Source organism: Acomys russatus, chromosome X (assembly GCF_903995435.1).
Source record: "Acomys russatus chromosome X, mAcoRus1.1, whole genome shotgun sequence".
NCBI lineage: Eukaryota > Metazoa > Chordata > Mammalia > Rodentia > Muridae > Acomys > Acomys russatus.
The window spans coordinates 110073775-110087865 of NC_067169.1; the positions used below are offsets into that span (position 1 = coordinate 110073775).

The window sequence follows — 14091 nt, forward strand, 5'->3', positions numbered from 1 at the left end:
TCAACACTAATATATTAAAGGCCATTGAAGAGCTAGGTCCATTTAGGAAACACATGGTTATTTTTTTTTTTATCTTACCCAGTCTTTTTCCAACAAGAAAGAAGTGGACCCAGAAGGAGGGCAACAGGGCTCAGATCCAGTCCGAAGCCTGGCATTGCATCTTTGTGTGATGTTATATAAACTGCTTCATTGCCCTCAGTTTCTGAGTTGGTGAAAGAGCTGTTAAGCTGCCGTGAGTGTCAGAAACTAATCCAATTAAACCTTGTGAGTTCAGTACTTTCAGATTATTGGAGTACATGGTCAGTAGCTCATTAAGAACTCGGGTGTCTGAACTCTGCCACAGAGCTTTTAAATCAGAGTCAAGGCAAATGGGCCACTGCAATCTGTGCTTCCAGCTGACCCCACACCCTCGCAATGGTTCTGGAGTACAAAACATTAGGGAGCCATGCTTCAGATATTCCAAATGGGCTAGCTGTATGTGAGATAGCATGTTCAGAATGTAAAAAAATGTTTTCTGCTTTCATTTCAGAACTAAGTAAGCATCTATGTAATAGGAGACCTCTCCTCGGGGCTTCCCAGACACTGCAGGCCAAGCCCTGTACAGGGCATTAGGTCAAAGTGCTCAGGTTTGTGTACAGGCAAGGGGTCAGAATCTGCTGAGGGTTTGGTGATGGTAGAGCCAGAGGGTCTGAGGTAGCAGTGTGACTTTTCAAGATGTCAAGACTGCTTTGGTAACTTAGTGGAGTCAGGCTGTTCTTATTATAGCTGCCTACCCAGCACATGCCTTCTCAAGCAGCTGCCTATATCAGAGCTGTGAGTGCAGACCACATGTTCCAATTGCTGCTAATGAGAGAGCCACTCTATTCAGACTTAGCTCTGCATCCACAGTCTGTATCCTCAGCAGAACTTCAGCATCCACCTCTTCATTTCACTACAATGGATGAAGGTGACATATTGTATGCAGTATGCCTAGAAAGAATTGATAGCTCCCCAGGGTTTGGCTCATAGAGTTCTTTGCTCTTTTCCCCCACCAACCAAATGTTGAAGACATCTCTCAATATTCACAGCCCCAAAGGCAGACAGGAGTTCACCTTAGGCTAGATTGAGGAAGGTAGTTCTTTTGGCTTAGAAATAAATGAATAAATAAGGTGTCAAACAGATTGCTTTTATTCTTGTGGGAAAAATGCAAGTGTGTGTTCCAGGGAAGCTTTGGAGATGTATTAGCTGGCTTTACAGATGACCTTCCAGCAGACAGACTATCAGTAATCACCCTTTTTAAATAATGCAAAGCATGTTGACCCCAGTGTCTTCAGGGAATTGCAGGCTCTTTCATGGCCTGGAGAGAATAAATGGAAGAAATCAACTGCTGAGCCTAAGCTTGTTTCCCAATTTAGGGTATACTTGTCTCCAGTGAAATATAAGGGAGAGGTGCGTCTTAATAAAATTCAAAACATCAACATACCTCTCCTGAAGGACTAAAAAAAAATAATAACAGTGTGTATTCCTTTCCATGGCCTTCATCTGGAAGAGAAGAAACTAGTCATGAAGTCATGTTTACAGTTTAGGGCTGACCGTCTCAGTTTCTGCTCGGAATTAATGTTGAAGTCTGCATTAAGCCTACGATCCAACAGTTTGATGTGGAGATTTAATTACTGGTAACTAATTTATTGAGCACTTTAAAAAGATCAAAACAAAGGCCGGAAGACAACGTGTTGTCAATAAGGAGGGGGGCATGTTACACCTGTTAGAAAGTGTGCTGGTTATTAATCTGCCCTGCCAGGAAGAAACAGTTTGGGCCCTGACAGAGTTGATAAATGTGACAAATTCGGGCCCCACATTTTAAAATCAATATGGGCTGATTTTTGGAGTGAGCTGGGATCAAGCTAGCATACCAAAGCAAATGGCTAACAAGGAGCATGAAGACTAATTGTTTAAATGAGTTCCAAGAGGCAGATAGCAATTATAAAAGGGAAGATAGAGGAAGATTGTGGTGATAAAAGGAGAATGGCTTTGGTTTGCTTCAGAAACACTTGTCTCTAATAAAAAGCATCTTGCAAATGTAAAGGGGGCTTGTTATGCAGGCAGAGCACCCATAACAGGCAGGCAAGAAATGAGCAAGCATTCATTGAGCTTTCTTTGAGAAGTAAAAGTATAAACTAGAAATCAAAAACAGTACACGGCTATAGAGCACTAGGAAAATGGCAGGATCTTTTAAGGTACACACCACCAGTCATACCTTCTGTTTTTTCTGGATCTATTTATTTTTTCGACATGTATCTAGAATTCCTGAGAGTCATTAACGAACATAGCAGTCTCTCTGCTGTCAGTGTTGCAAGTGAATAAAGCTATGGGTGGGAAAATGCTGCCTCGGATGAGTGCCATGACTGGGTGAAGAGCTGGAGAGTGGAGAACAGGTGCAGAATCATGGAATAAGTTTGACCAGGGCTCTGGCATCCAGTACCATCCTGAGTGCATAGGCAGGTTTGGGCAGTCACTATTGTGTATGACTTGAAGGCAAGTGATTAATTTATGTGAACTTTGGTTTCTTTATTTGCAAAATGAGAACAATAATAGCATCTACTTTCCAAGGCTACACAGATTAAATAAATAGTGTTAGAGCAGATGAAATCCAGGGTGCTCACTGTGGTGCAGTGGTAGACATATATTTTGGGAGTAGCAATGCTGCCGCATACTGCACTAAATGATTTTTAAAGCACTGAAAATGTAAAATACTGTCCATATTTAACAGAAACACAGTGATGTACAAAGAGATTCTGTAATTTGACTACAATCACAAAATGAGCTTTTGTATTTCCCCTTCTTCAGACTGAGGCAAGATACCTATTTAAGGTGTCAGTCTGCAAAGAACAAAATGTTACAGGTAATTTAGAATTGTTACCTTTGGAGCTGGCTTTAGGTTGTATCAGCATCTGCTCAAAGTCTTACTACCGTTTAAAGGAAAGGTGTGAAAATACAGGCATATATATCAGGCTGCTGATTGCAAATAGAGCCATCACATTGTCATTATACTCAGCTCTTTCCCTCTCTGTATGTATCCTTCCAATCTAAAAGGCTGTTCTGCATAGTAAAGAGAGACTCGAGGAAACTCCATTTTCTCCAGTGATGAAATTTTGAATATGGAAAATGCTTTCCTCACCGTTGTGGGTTTTTTTTTTTTTTTTTTTTTTTGTCAATGTATGGCAGTCCTCCTTTAGGTTTAGCTGATTATATTGCTAATCTAAAAGGACATCACAGGATACTAGGCATCACAGAAGAATCCTGGAGCACAGAGAAGAGAAGCAAATCAGGTTAACAATAAGGCTGGGTTAGTCTCAGATTTTCTGACAGAAGATTATTTTTTATACAATTATTAAAAGTATATACTGTGCCAGAAAAGGAAAATATGAAGATCAGATGAGGAGCTCATGACCTAGTTTGGATAGCCACATGACAATGGATCATTTTACCAATGGGAAAAACACTTGTTGGCAAGTAGTCATCAGACTTACAGGAAGCTGGCCACAGAGAAGAATCCATGCTCTCTATGCCTCCAGCCCCCAAAAGGCTCCCAGTCTATTGGTCTGCAATACCGCCCTTCAAAATTATGGTGATGGGATGGAACTAGAGAGATGGCTCAGTAGTTAAAGGCAGTTATTGCTTTTGCAGAGGACCTGGCTTGGATTCCCAGCACCAACATGGTGGCTTCCAAGCATGTGTAATTGCAATTCCAGGGGATTTGAGTGACTGGAGCACTGTAGGCATGTAACATATAGACACACATACAAGCAGAGCACACACACACACACAGACACACACACACACACACACACACACACACACACACACACACACACACACACACACACACACACATATATATATATATATATATATATATATATATATATATAATAAAAATAAAACTTAAAAAAAGTTACCAGGGTAGGAAGAGAGACCCAGAGCCAATTCTCCATGACCAGATTCCTTGAACTTCCTCATTTGCATTAATGGCCTGTGGTTCTATTTTGGAGTCTGAATTTACTCCCTTTCTTAGGGACTTCACTCTGCGACTGGGAAAAGATTGCTGTATTTTCAATTATATGAAGCCTGATGCTTTGAGGAAAAAAAACTAAGACAAACAGACACTATATTCAGACATGCAATCTCATCAGCCAGGAAGCAAGGCAGCCAGAGGGTGCAGAGCCGGCCATCCGTCTTCCCTAGCCCAACCCAAGAACAAACAATCTCCTCTGAATATTAAAGACCTGGGAACGATTTAGAGAGTCTGCACTTGCTTTCTCCCTGAAATGCAATTCTGATGTTCAGAGAGGTTCTGACTAAGTAGATAATACAGCCACATTTTTTTCAAAGGGCTTTCCATGGCCTTTTATCCTCCGCAGCATCTAATACGTGTCAAACATTTTAGATTAAAATGAGTATGAAAAGCACAGCCTCACTCAGCTGTTCCTTTGCTCAGCAAGTCAGGGACTAAGATGAAAATCAGCTGGGGCTGTAAAGACCACACAGAGGCTGCTCTTCCAGAAGTCTCTTCCTGTTCCCCTGTAGTATTATTAATCATCTACTATGCTCAGAAATAGGCTATCAGAAGTGGCACTGTTTGGGGATTTGGACATACCACTGAACTGTTGTTGACTTTAGGAAGTCACTTCCCTTTCTGAGTCTCAATTTCTGACCTTGATACTGGGCTTAATTATCCTTGTCCACTATTGAACGGATTGTGAGAATCTAATGGGCTCACCTTTATTAGATATTTGATATACGGCAGACGTTCACTAAAGATGGGCTGACAGAATTCTTCTCTGAGATTGTACTCCTGTTTTCACCTGCACTCTCTTTTCACTTGATCCCTTTCATGTAAAGAAAATATTCCAAAATTTCTGTTGACCTTCCTTTGGGTATTTACTACTCCTTTTGGTCTTCATTTTCCTGCCAATTAGGAGGTTAGGCATCCATGCAGTATTAGTACAACCAGATCAAAATGAGCACATTCTGTCATCATTGAGAATCTGTATAATTTAACTGATGCAAATCCTCTGATAATGAGAGAGTTTCATGTTCCATATGAAAACAAATCTCTGGTAATTAGCATCCTCTTGTCATCAGTGTGTTCCGGCAGGTTGACTGAATGGCTTGGGTCAGAGATTGGCAGCACTCCAAAGCCTCAGTCTGTGGGGAGTTCCGGCCTCTTTGTAGGCTGAAAGGAAATGATTCAGAAAAGGGAAAATCCTCAACATTTCTGTCATCGTGGAAGTGGCCTAGCCCTAGGCACCCTCTAGGCCTGTGGCCCCCAAACATTTTCTTGTCACCATATCTTTTTATTTTACTTTCTTTGGTCCATCTATTAAACTGGAATATATTGAGATGATTTAGTACATGACTTGAAAAAAGATTATTTTGTTTTCTCTTAGTCTCAATCTTCCCTTGATATGGTTGAAAAGAGTCAATATCTCTGGAATCTACTGGATTTGAATTCTATGAAGGTTTCACACCCACATACCACCAACAAAATACAAACACACACACACACACACACACACACACACAAACTTTCTAGGTAGCTTAAATAACAACAAGAATGTGTCTGGCTAAGCTTCAGTGGGCTTGGAGATGCGATGGGCTAGAGAATTAGGCTAGGAAGCAAGTAGGAACTGGGACAAAACTTCTTGGGGCTCTGGATGCAGCTGGCACACATATAAAGCGCAGTCAGGTGTGCTTCCTCCTTACATTGCTTGTGACCGAAGTACTGGGATTTAGAGCCCAACTATACACTTCTAAGCATTTGCAACAAGATTAGGACAGAAAATCCTCTGGAGAGCAGTGACAAGGCAGGCCTCTATAATATGCCATGCAGGTTCAAACAGCACGACCTTAGTTATCCATTTCGCTTAGTTATCCATTAACAAAAGCTACTCTTTTGATTTCTTCACTTATTGCCTAAGATGGTCACCAACCTTCCATCTCCCTCCACCAATATCAGCTTGTTCCTCATACTGTCTAGGTGTATAAAGTTTGTGCTTTTCCTGTAGTCATGCTTAAGTTTTCAATGCTTTTTCTATCAATTCATTTTTAACTTTTAATTTTATAGTTTTCAGGAAAAAGCTTTACATTTATAAAAGACTTTGTTTATATGCTGATTCAGGAATTCTCTAACAGATTCCTCGAAAAGTGCTTACTGAAATAGTCTCTACTGATTATTGGTAGCATATTGGGAGCAGTCTGGGCCCTTTGTATGGCTAAGCAAGTTTTATTCTATAAGAGCTCCTAAAGAAGAAAAACAAAGCAACAGAATACTGCCAGTGTGGAGCACTGCAATTTTAAAACCCCCTTACACTCTGAAACCATATTATTGAAACCAGAAGTTATGCTAGGAACCATGGCGTATGCCTACAATCTCCCCACTTTAGATTGCTTAGGTAGGAAGATTGCTGTGAATCTAAGGCCAGCCGAGGCTACGTGGTGAGTTCCAGCCTGAGATACAAAACCGTACATCTAAATAGATAAATAAAAATGAAATTGTACAATATGACATTTTTTTTTCACTGTCTATAAGAAGTTTTACATTCTGTTTTTGTTTCTTATGATTTTGTGAGATTTGGTCTTAATAAACTGTGGTTGTTTTATATAAAATTAATACATATGTTGTTTGGTGTAGTGCCTCCTTTATCCTTTTCTTGTTCAATACCAAGTCATTTGCTCTCAATTTATTTTTCAGAGTGAGACTTAAATGAAGCACTGGGATATGAGTGGCTAAATATTAGGGCTAAATGGTTTCTTCTAGCAGTCCTTCCTGTTTTTGTATTACATCATTTCATCCCTGGAGGGCTTAGCCTTTCTCTGCAGACAATCTGCCCTCTACCAACTTGAACTCCAGCTTCAAAGGGGTGAGATCTCAGTCTTGTGATGCAAGGAATCTCCTTGTCCACTCCTAAAACTGTGATAATATTTAAACCACTTACAAAGGAAAGCTCCTTCTACTTCATGCGTCCTGAGATCTGGGTGCATGATTACTTGTTTGAGGTTGGGGATGGCATACAACATTACAGGAATACTTGGAAGAGGAAGTTGCTCACATGATGACAGCCAGGAATTAGAAAGAGGGGGAGGGGCCATGGCCCCAGTGTCCCCTTCAAGAGCACATCCTCAATGACCCAACTTTCTTCCACTATAGCACCTCAAAAGTTCTATTACAGTCTGGTAGCACCATAGGCTAGGGATGAACCAAGCCTTATCACATGAGCCTTCCATGGATATTCTAGATCCACACCATATTAAGAGAGACCCATGTTTTCCTCTATTATAATCTATTCTTTTGTTTCGAAAGATATCTTAAGAAAGGGATTTTGAGAAGTAAGATTTCTGAGTCATTGCAGGTCTGGAAACAGTCCTTATTCAAATCCGAAGCTTGAATATTACTGTCAGTGAGATGAAAATCCAGTTTTCTTAGAATATCATATGTGTCATCATTATATACCAGTTCCTACGTTGTTTCTGAAAAATGTCTTAGTGTTTTATTACAGTGAAGAGACACCATGACTACAACAACTCTTATAAAGTCTATGGAGGTCATATCTATTCAAACCACCACAGGAACTCTGATAACACTCTAATTTTTATATCATATTTATCTTTAATATTTTGAAATTTGCTGATTAAAGTAGGGAATATCTTTTGTCTGTATGTATAATATCAGAAATCAGATAATATGTCCATTTAATGAAACAACAGTAGTAAGTTCCCCTTGGGATTATGATTTCTGGGGTGTAAGTTCTTGAATGGCTCTAGAGTACCAGACATAGATTCCTTTCCACAGTCCAGCTCTGGATCCACTCATAAGCAGTTGTTAGCCCTCATAACATTCATGTCACTATTATACAGGTAGGTACATCTTGCCTGCCAGATTGGTTTTTTAGCTCAAAGAGCTCATTGATTCATAAGACTGTAGGTGCCTTTTTTCCCAAAGCTGTCTACATTACATTGTCAGGCATTTTGAAAGTTTGGTAACATGGAGGAAGTTTTCAATTTATCTTTCTTTCTCTGTATATTGCAACAGAAGTGTGTAGTGTCTTCAGCAATAGGCTCTTATCCTCTACTTCTGATGGACATCCAAGAGGATTGGAAAGAACTTGTTTTGGGAGCTTCTGGGACCTCTCTGACCAACAGCTCCTATGTGGATATCCCACACCAGACACTGGGGATTTTCTTACCCCATTGCTTCTAAGAGTAGCATTATCTAGCCTTACGATGTACCACCTCTCACTCTCCTTTGTATTGTCAACTGGCCTACAAGATTGGTTTTTCCCACATGGCTTTTCCTTTTGTCTTTCATTGTGATTAATCTTCCCCTCCAGCCTTTAACACTCATCCCTGCTTAAACCTTTCTATTCCTTTCTCTCTACCTTCTTTTTGTACATGTTATATATACTTTCTCCCTGTTCTCAGGTCACCCCCACAATAGTCCTTTCCTAATTTCCTGGATTCCAGTGGTATTCCAGTCTAAAAACCCAAACTAAAGAGTGATGAGAAAGAATACGTAGTATTTACTTTTTTTTTTACACATTAATAATATTCAATTGTGTATATTTGACCCATTTTCATTTTTCATTCATTGGTTGATAGACATTTAAACTCTTTCCATTTCCTAGATAGTGTGACTAAGTAACAATGAACATGATGTGCAAGTATCTCTGTAGTGTTATAGAGTCCTTTGTGTGTTTGCCCAAGACTGGTGTAGCTTGGTCTTATATTACTAGTAGTTTTATTTCTAATATTTTGAAAAACATCGAGATTGATTTTTAAAATGGCTGCATTGCTTAACATTCCCACCAACAATGTATAAGGGTTTCTCTTTCCCCATATCTACATTGCCGTTTGTTGTCTTTTATTCTTGATAGTGACCATTCTAATTGAGGTGAGATGGAGTCTTTTTTTTAAGATTTATTTATTTATGATTATGTATAAAATGCTCTGCCTGTATGTTTTGGGGACAGTAGGCCATATGGCCAATGTTCAACCATCTTGGCAGAGCCTAGGTTTCTATCTCTCCAGCAGTCTGTCATTTACCAGAAACCAGCTGACCTGTCAAGGTTCAGCAGTTAGACTAAAGATAAGATTTAGATGGAGCCACCCTGTTGTAGCTTAGCGGTTAGACTAGATAAAGATAGCAAAATATTCGGTGTGGCAGAACATTGTCACCTGCTTGGAATTCCTCGCATCTTGAGATAGCCTGCAGCTAGGTTGCCATAGCAATATGCTTCCCTGCCCCCTGCCTTATAAAACCTTCTACCTGAAAATAAAATTTGAGAGCTTGATCAAAGACTTGCTCTCCTTCTTTGTGTCTTGTGTTCTGTCCCTATACAGGAGAATTCTCCTCCCGAGTTTTAGTCGAACCCCCACTGGCCGAGACATGCATGTACACCTGCAGGCCAGAAGAGGACTTAATGGTAGTTTTCATCTGCATTTCTCTGATAGCTAAGGATGTCAAACTTTCTTTTAAAACATTTCCTAGCCATTTATATACATTCTGTTTCATTCTGTATCCCATTCTTTATTTAGGTTGTTTACTTTTACTTAGTGTTTATTTCTTTGAGTTCTTTGTATATTCTAAACACCAATCCTTTGTTGATGATATCTGACAAAAATTTTATCCCATTCGGTAGATTGCCTATTGATTTGCTAATTTCCTTAGCTGTAAAGAGCTTATTGTTGATCTTATTTCCTGTGCTACTAGTGACCTGTTCAGAAAGTCTTTTTCTGTACCTCTATAGCAAACTTTCTAATTTTTCCTTCAGCAGTTTTAAGAGTCATTCTGTGTATTGGAAGACAAACCAATTCCTCTCACTCTGAAGCCCCTTGCACACAAATTTTAAAATGTTATTTCCTCTACCCTACATCAGTACCTCCTGTTACCAGAATTGCTAAGGTCAGAGCTAGCAGTCTAAAAGCTCTGAGAGTCTACCTTTCTTGCCTATCCAGAGTAGGTCAATTAAAGGACAGGTAATAGTGAAAAAAAATGGTGAAAGGAGATTTATTAAAACTACATTGGAAGAAGAACAACTAAAGAGGTCCAGTGGTTGCCTTCTCATCAAATCCATCTTCTATGTATAGACAGGAAAGTCTGGCGCAAATTTAAGACAAGAGCTGTACATAACTAAGCAGTCCTGGTCAAGTTGTTGTCCTGCCAATTTTTTTCTTCTAAAGAGAATAGGTTTATTTGAATTCTAAATACACCAGGGGCATCTATAGGTTTTTGTTTGTTTGTTTTGTTTTTTAATATGACTGAAAAGAAACCATGAACTTTTATTAGTTACATGAAGGAGTGCTATTATAGCATTCTGAGACACTCAGAAAAGTAAAAAGATCAGACATGACAAAGGATAACAAATCTTTCTATTGGTCCAGTTTTGTACAACAGTTTTTAATATTCATGATAGAATTTAGATGATATTCATTTTTAGTTTTTAAGTTTGTATTTCTTTTCTCTGTGTGGCCCTGGCTGTCCTAGACTCGCTTTGTAGACTAGGCTGGCCTTGAACTCACAGTGATCTACGTGCCTCTGCCTCCCAAGTGCTGGGATTACAGGCATGTGCCACCATGCCGGGCCTATTTTGTATTTCTAATTGGCATAGATCTACATGTTTTAAAGGGTAAAGTGTAATAGAGGAGCTAAACTAGTTTATTTCATGAGACAAAAAGCCAGTGTCTTTTGCTTTGGTTTTTGTTCCACCCATTGTTGAGACATTATTGTCTTTCCGCAAAGTGGTCTGACAAGGTGCCATAACTGTGTGAAATCTTTCTGGAAGAAACGTTAGTCTCCTTGGTGGCACCAGACTTTTCCTTCTCCCAGCATGAGGCTCCTATCTTGGAGACCATTGTTTGGATAATTTTATAATCAAACCTGCCTCTCTTTAGAGTATGTTTGCTCTAGCCAGGAGGGCTACAGTATCACTTTCCTATCCTCCATTATATCTACTTTTCAGAATGTGTTACTGATTCTCATCGAAGAGTCGTGGTCCTTTTGCTAGTCTTATTTTTGAGCATTCATACATATTTCATGATTTATTAACATTTTCATGAGATTTTCAGATGTTTAGCTTACTGTGTTGAACCAAAGCATTTTTTGTAGCCTAATCTCTGTAAATGTATGGTCTTGACTTTTCCTTCCCTGACTAAAGAGAGACTTTCTGTCTTTCTATGTTTTATTTCCTATCATACTTTCAAATTTTCATTCCACCGCCTTTCACCTTTTCTCTTAAAGGGCATCCATTTTTTATTTGTCTAATTGTAATCTTCTGCCAGCAAGAACTTACTGTTTTCTTTATGAGAAATTTTGTGCTTGATACCTCTTTCTTTCAGCATATCTACTCGACAGAGAAAAACTACCTGAGGCCAGAAAAAAGCACAAAAATTAAGGGAATTGAACTCTCAGTCACTTAAAATGTGAACAATTTTTGAATTAACATTTAAAATGTTAAAAGACATCAAGATGCAAGGGAAGAAATTTCCTCAGAAAAAACTGGTAGTTTAGCAGATCTAAATTACTTAGAGGCTGGGGGTGGGGTGGGGTGAGGTCTTTGGACTTGATGGTATGAGGTCACTAGGTATCTCAGAGAAAATTGTTTCCCAATTCTTCAATCAAGAAGACTAGGTAATAGTGCAATAAATAGAGTTAACAGCAAAGAAGTATGAGAAATAAGTAGGTGAAATAAGACAGAAGTGAATGGAGGCTGTGTTTGGGAATGCTACTTCCAAAATGGGGCTGTCTAGAGAAGGCATATGGATAGGAGAATAGAGACTGGGACAGATCACATATGAAAGAATAGTAGTAAGACAGAAAAGATTTTTTAAAAACCAGCCTTTCTATCTATAAAATGTGGGAATCTACCTATATTTCTGTCTTCAGCTTTTTTTTCTGGACTTATAATAAATTTTCTAAATAATCCTTTGCCTGACATTGCTACAAAAATTATCACGGTGATGTTGTGTGGTAGACATTTCCTAAGGAGATACCATACATCCACATATTTAATAGCTCCAAGAAGGTAACCCTGACAAATAAAACTAATGATTGCACCAACATCCAAATTTTTGAGTCAGTGAGTTTTATTAACATTACTAACAGGAGTATGGCTGCTGCGTTACTTATAGGAGCAGCAATGACTCAAAAGCAGCTGCGTCACCAAAAAAGTCGAACCGAACACAGAAAATGACTTGGGTACGTTGCAACTCTGGAGGTCTATGCATAGCTTGCAGGGAGCTCAAGAGAGCTGAGAGATCTATGTGGAGCTTGACTGGTCACGGTCTCCTCCCTCAGCAGTTATTTATTGCTTCTTTACCTTTCCCAAAGGGCCTGTGTTTTCAAGTTTTTCCTTTCCTAGATATGTGATGCTGTGTTTACTTCTGTACTTTCATTCCCCTTCATTTCAATTTGGAGGAAACTGCCATGCAAACAAACAAAAATCTGAATGCGTATTCTGCATTCATCTGTGGAAACCCTGATCTCAATATATGGGATCCCAAGTTGAGGTGGGATCCCAGGTTGATGTGGGATCATGTAGGTGATGTAAAATGGATCTTTTCTACCATGTAGGGAAACTATTGTCTGTGGAAGGAATGTGACCTTGTCTTAGACTGGGCCCAAGGTAAAAGTAACCTTGAGTGGCTTGATCCCATTGAATCCCCATTGATATCCCACAGAGATAAACTTCTGTGATAGACAGAGAGGAGCCATTTGGCCATGGGAATGCTGCCGGGCTATTGTATTGCAAAAAAGACCATAGATGGGAGGAGGGACTAGAGAGAGAGATCGGTGGTTTCAGCCCCTTGGCTGAGATTTTGCAGGATTCTGGAGTGAGCAGTGAGGACGAGAAGGCTAAAGCTTCAGGACCTGAGCGGTGTGGCTTCTTCTGTCAGGTAGAGAATCTGCAAGAAGTAGGCCAAGGGATTCGCCAAGGGACTCATCCAGCGGAACTGATACTCAGAAGGTTTTATTCTTGTTCACCTTAATCTCCTTTTCCTCCTGTTTAGGATAGCCAGGTTGTAAGGGAGACATATTTGTTTAATAAATTCATAATAAAGTTCAACTGTTTAGGAACTAGAGCCAACAATTTTAAGTCAGATGTCTGGTAGTCCCATAAAGAACCATAACAGAATGTGCTCATTCTCTTTCCCTAATCTTAGGCCTCCAGGCCCCTGAAATGTGTGAATATACTCCTGTCACTTTATAAACCACTTACTATATGATACTTTGTTTTAGTGGCCCAAATTAAGACTGTGATTTAAGGTATAATATTTATTTTTAAAAAACATACACTGTTGGTATTCAAAATTCTCTCAAATATTATCTAGATCAGCTGTGGTAGAAATACAGCCTAGCAAGAAATGTTCTTTAATAGTCACAGAGTGAATAGAGTATTCGTAGACATGTCTAGAGTCCAGAACTCTAGAATCTCAAGCCAAGTCACTGGCCCCCTGGCCAATCTAACTACTTTAGAACTTGTCCTATAGTTTCTATAGATTTCTGCTTTAGAGTATAGACATGCTAGTGCTTTCCACAACTCTAATTATTACTGAGTTCCCAAATTGCAGATCATTTTATCATATTTTTCTAATATATCATAACATAACATAAAACATCACTTTCCGCTGTCTTCCTTTTTTAATATATTTATTAATTTAAAAATATGGAACGTTTCACGAATTTGTGTGTCATCCTTGCACAGGGGCCATGCTAATCTTCTCTGTATCGTTCCTATTTTAGTATATGTGCTGCCGAAGTGAGCACTCTACTGTCTTCTTAGAGTATTCCACCAATTAAGTGGCCTTTGCTCCTAAAGCAGTTATAATAAAAAAAATCCCACCATTCCAACATATGCACATAAACTTGAAGCTTTAACATATATTTCAAACAAAACAAAATAAAATGAACTTCATCGACATTGAAGGTTATTCAGAGAACAGTCACCTTACCTTCTCCTGTTTTTAATAATGTAAAAACTGAGATTTACAGTGTTACAAAATATACATAGTAGATGAATGGTAGTCATGCTTAGAAATCAAGCCTTCAAGTTTCTG

At 39.1% G+C, this 14091-nt stretch overlaps 1 non-coding gene across 1 annotated transcript; it reads right to left on the reverse strand.

Annotated features, from left to right (window-relative positions):
* Positions 1-13694: 13694 nt before the first annotated feature.
* On the reverse strand, positions 13695-13801 carry LOC127186127 (U6 spliceosomal RNA). The gene has a single exon (XR_007830356.1). It is a non-coding gene; the product is annotated as a U6 spliceosomal RNA (small nuclear RNA).
* Between the last annotated feature and the right edge of the window lie 290 nt (positions 13802-14091).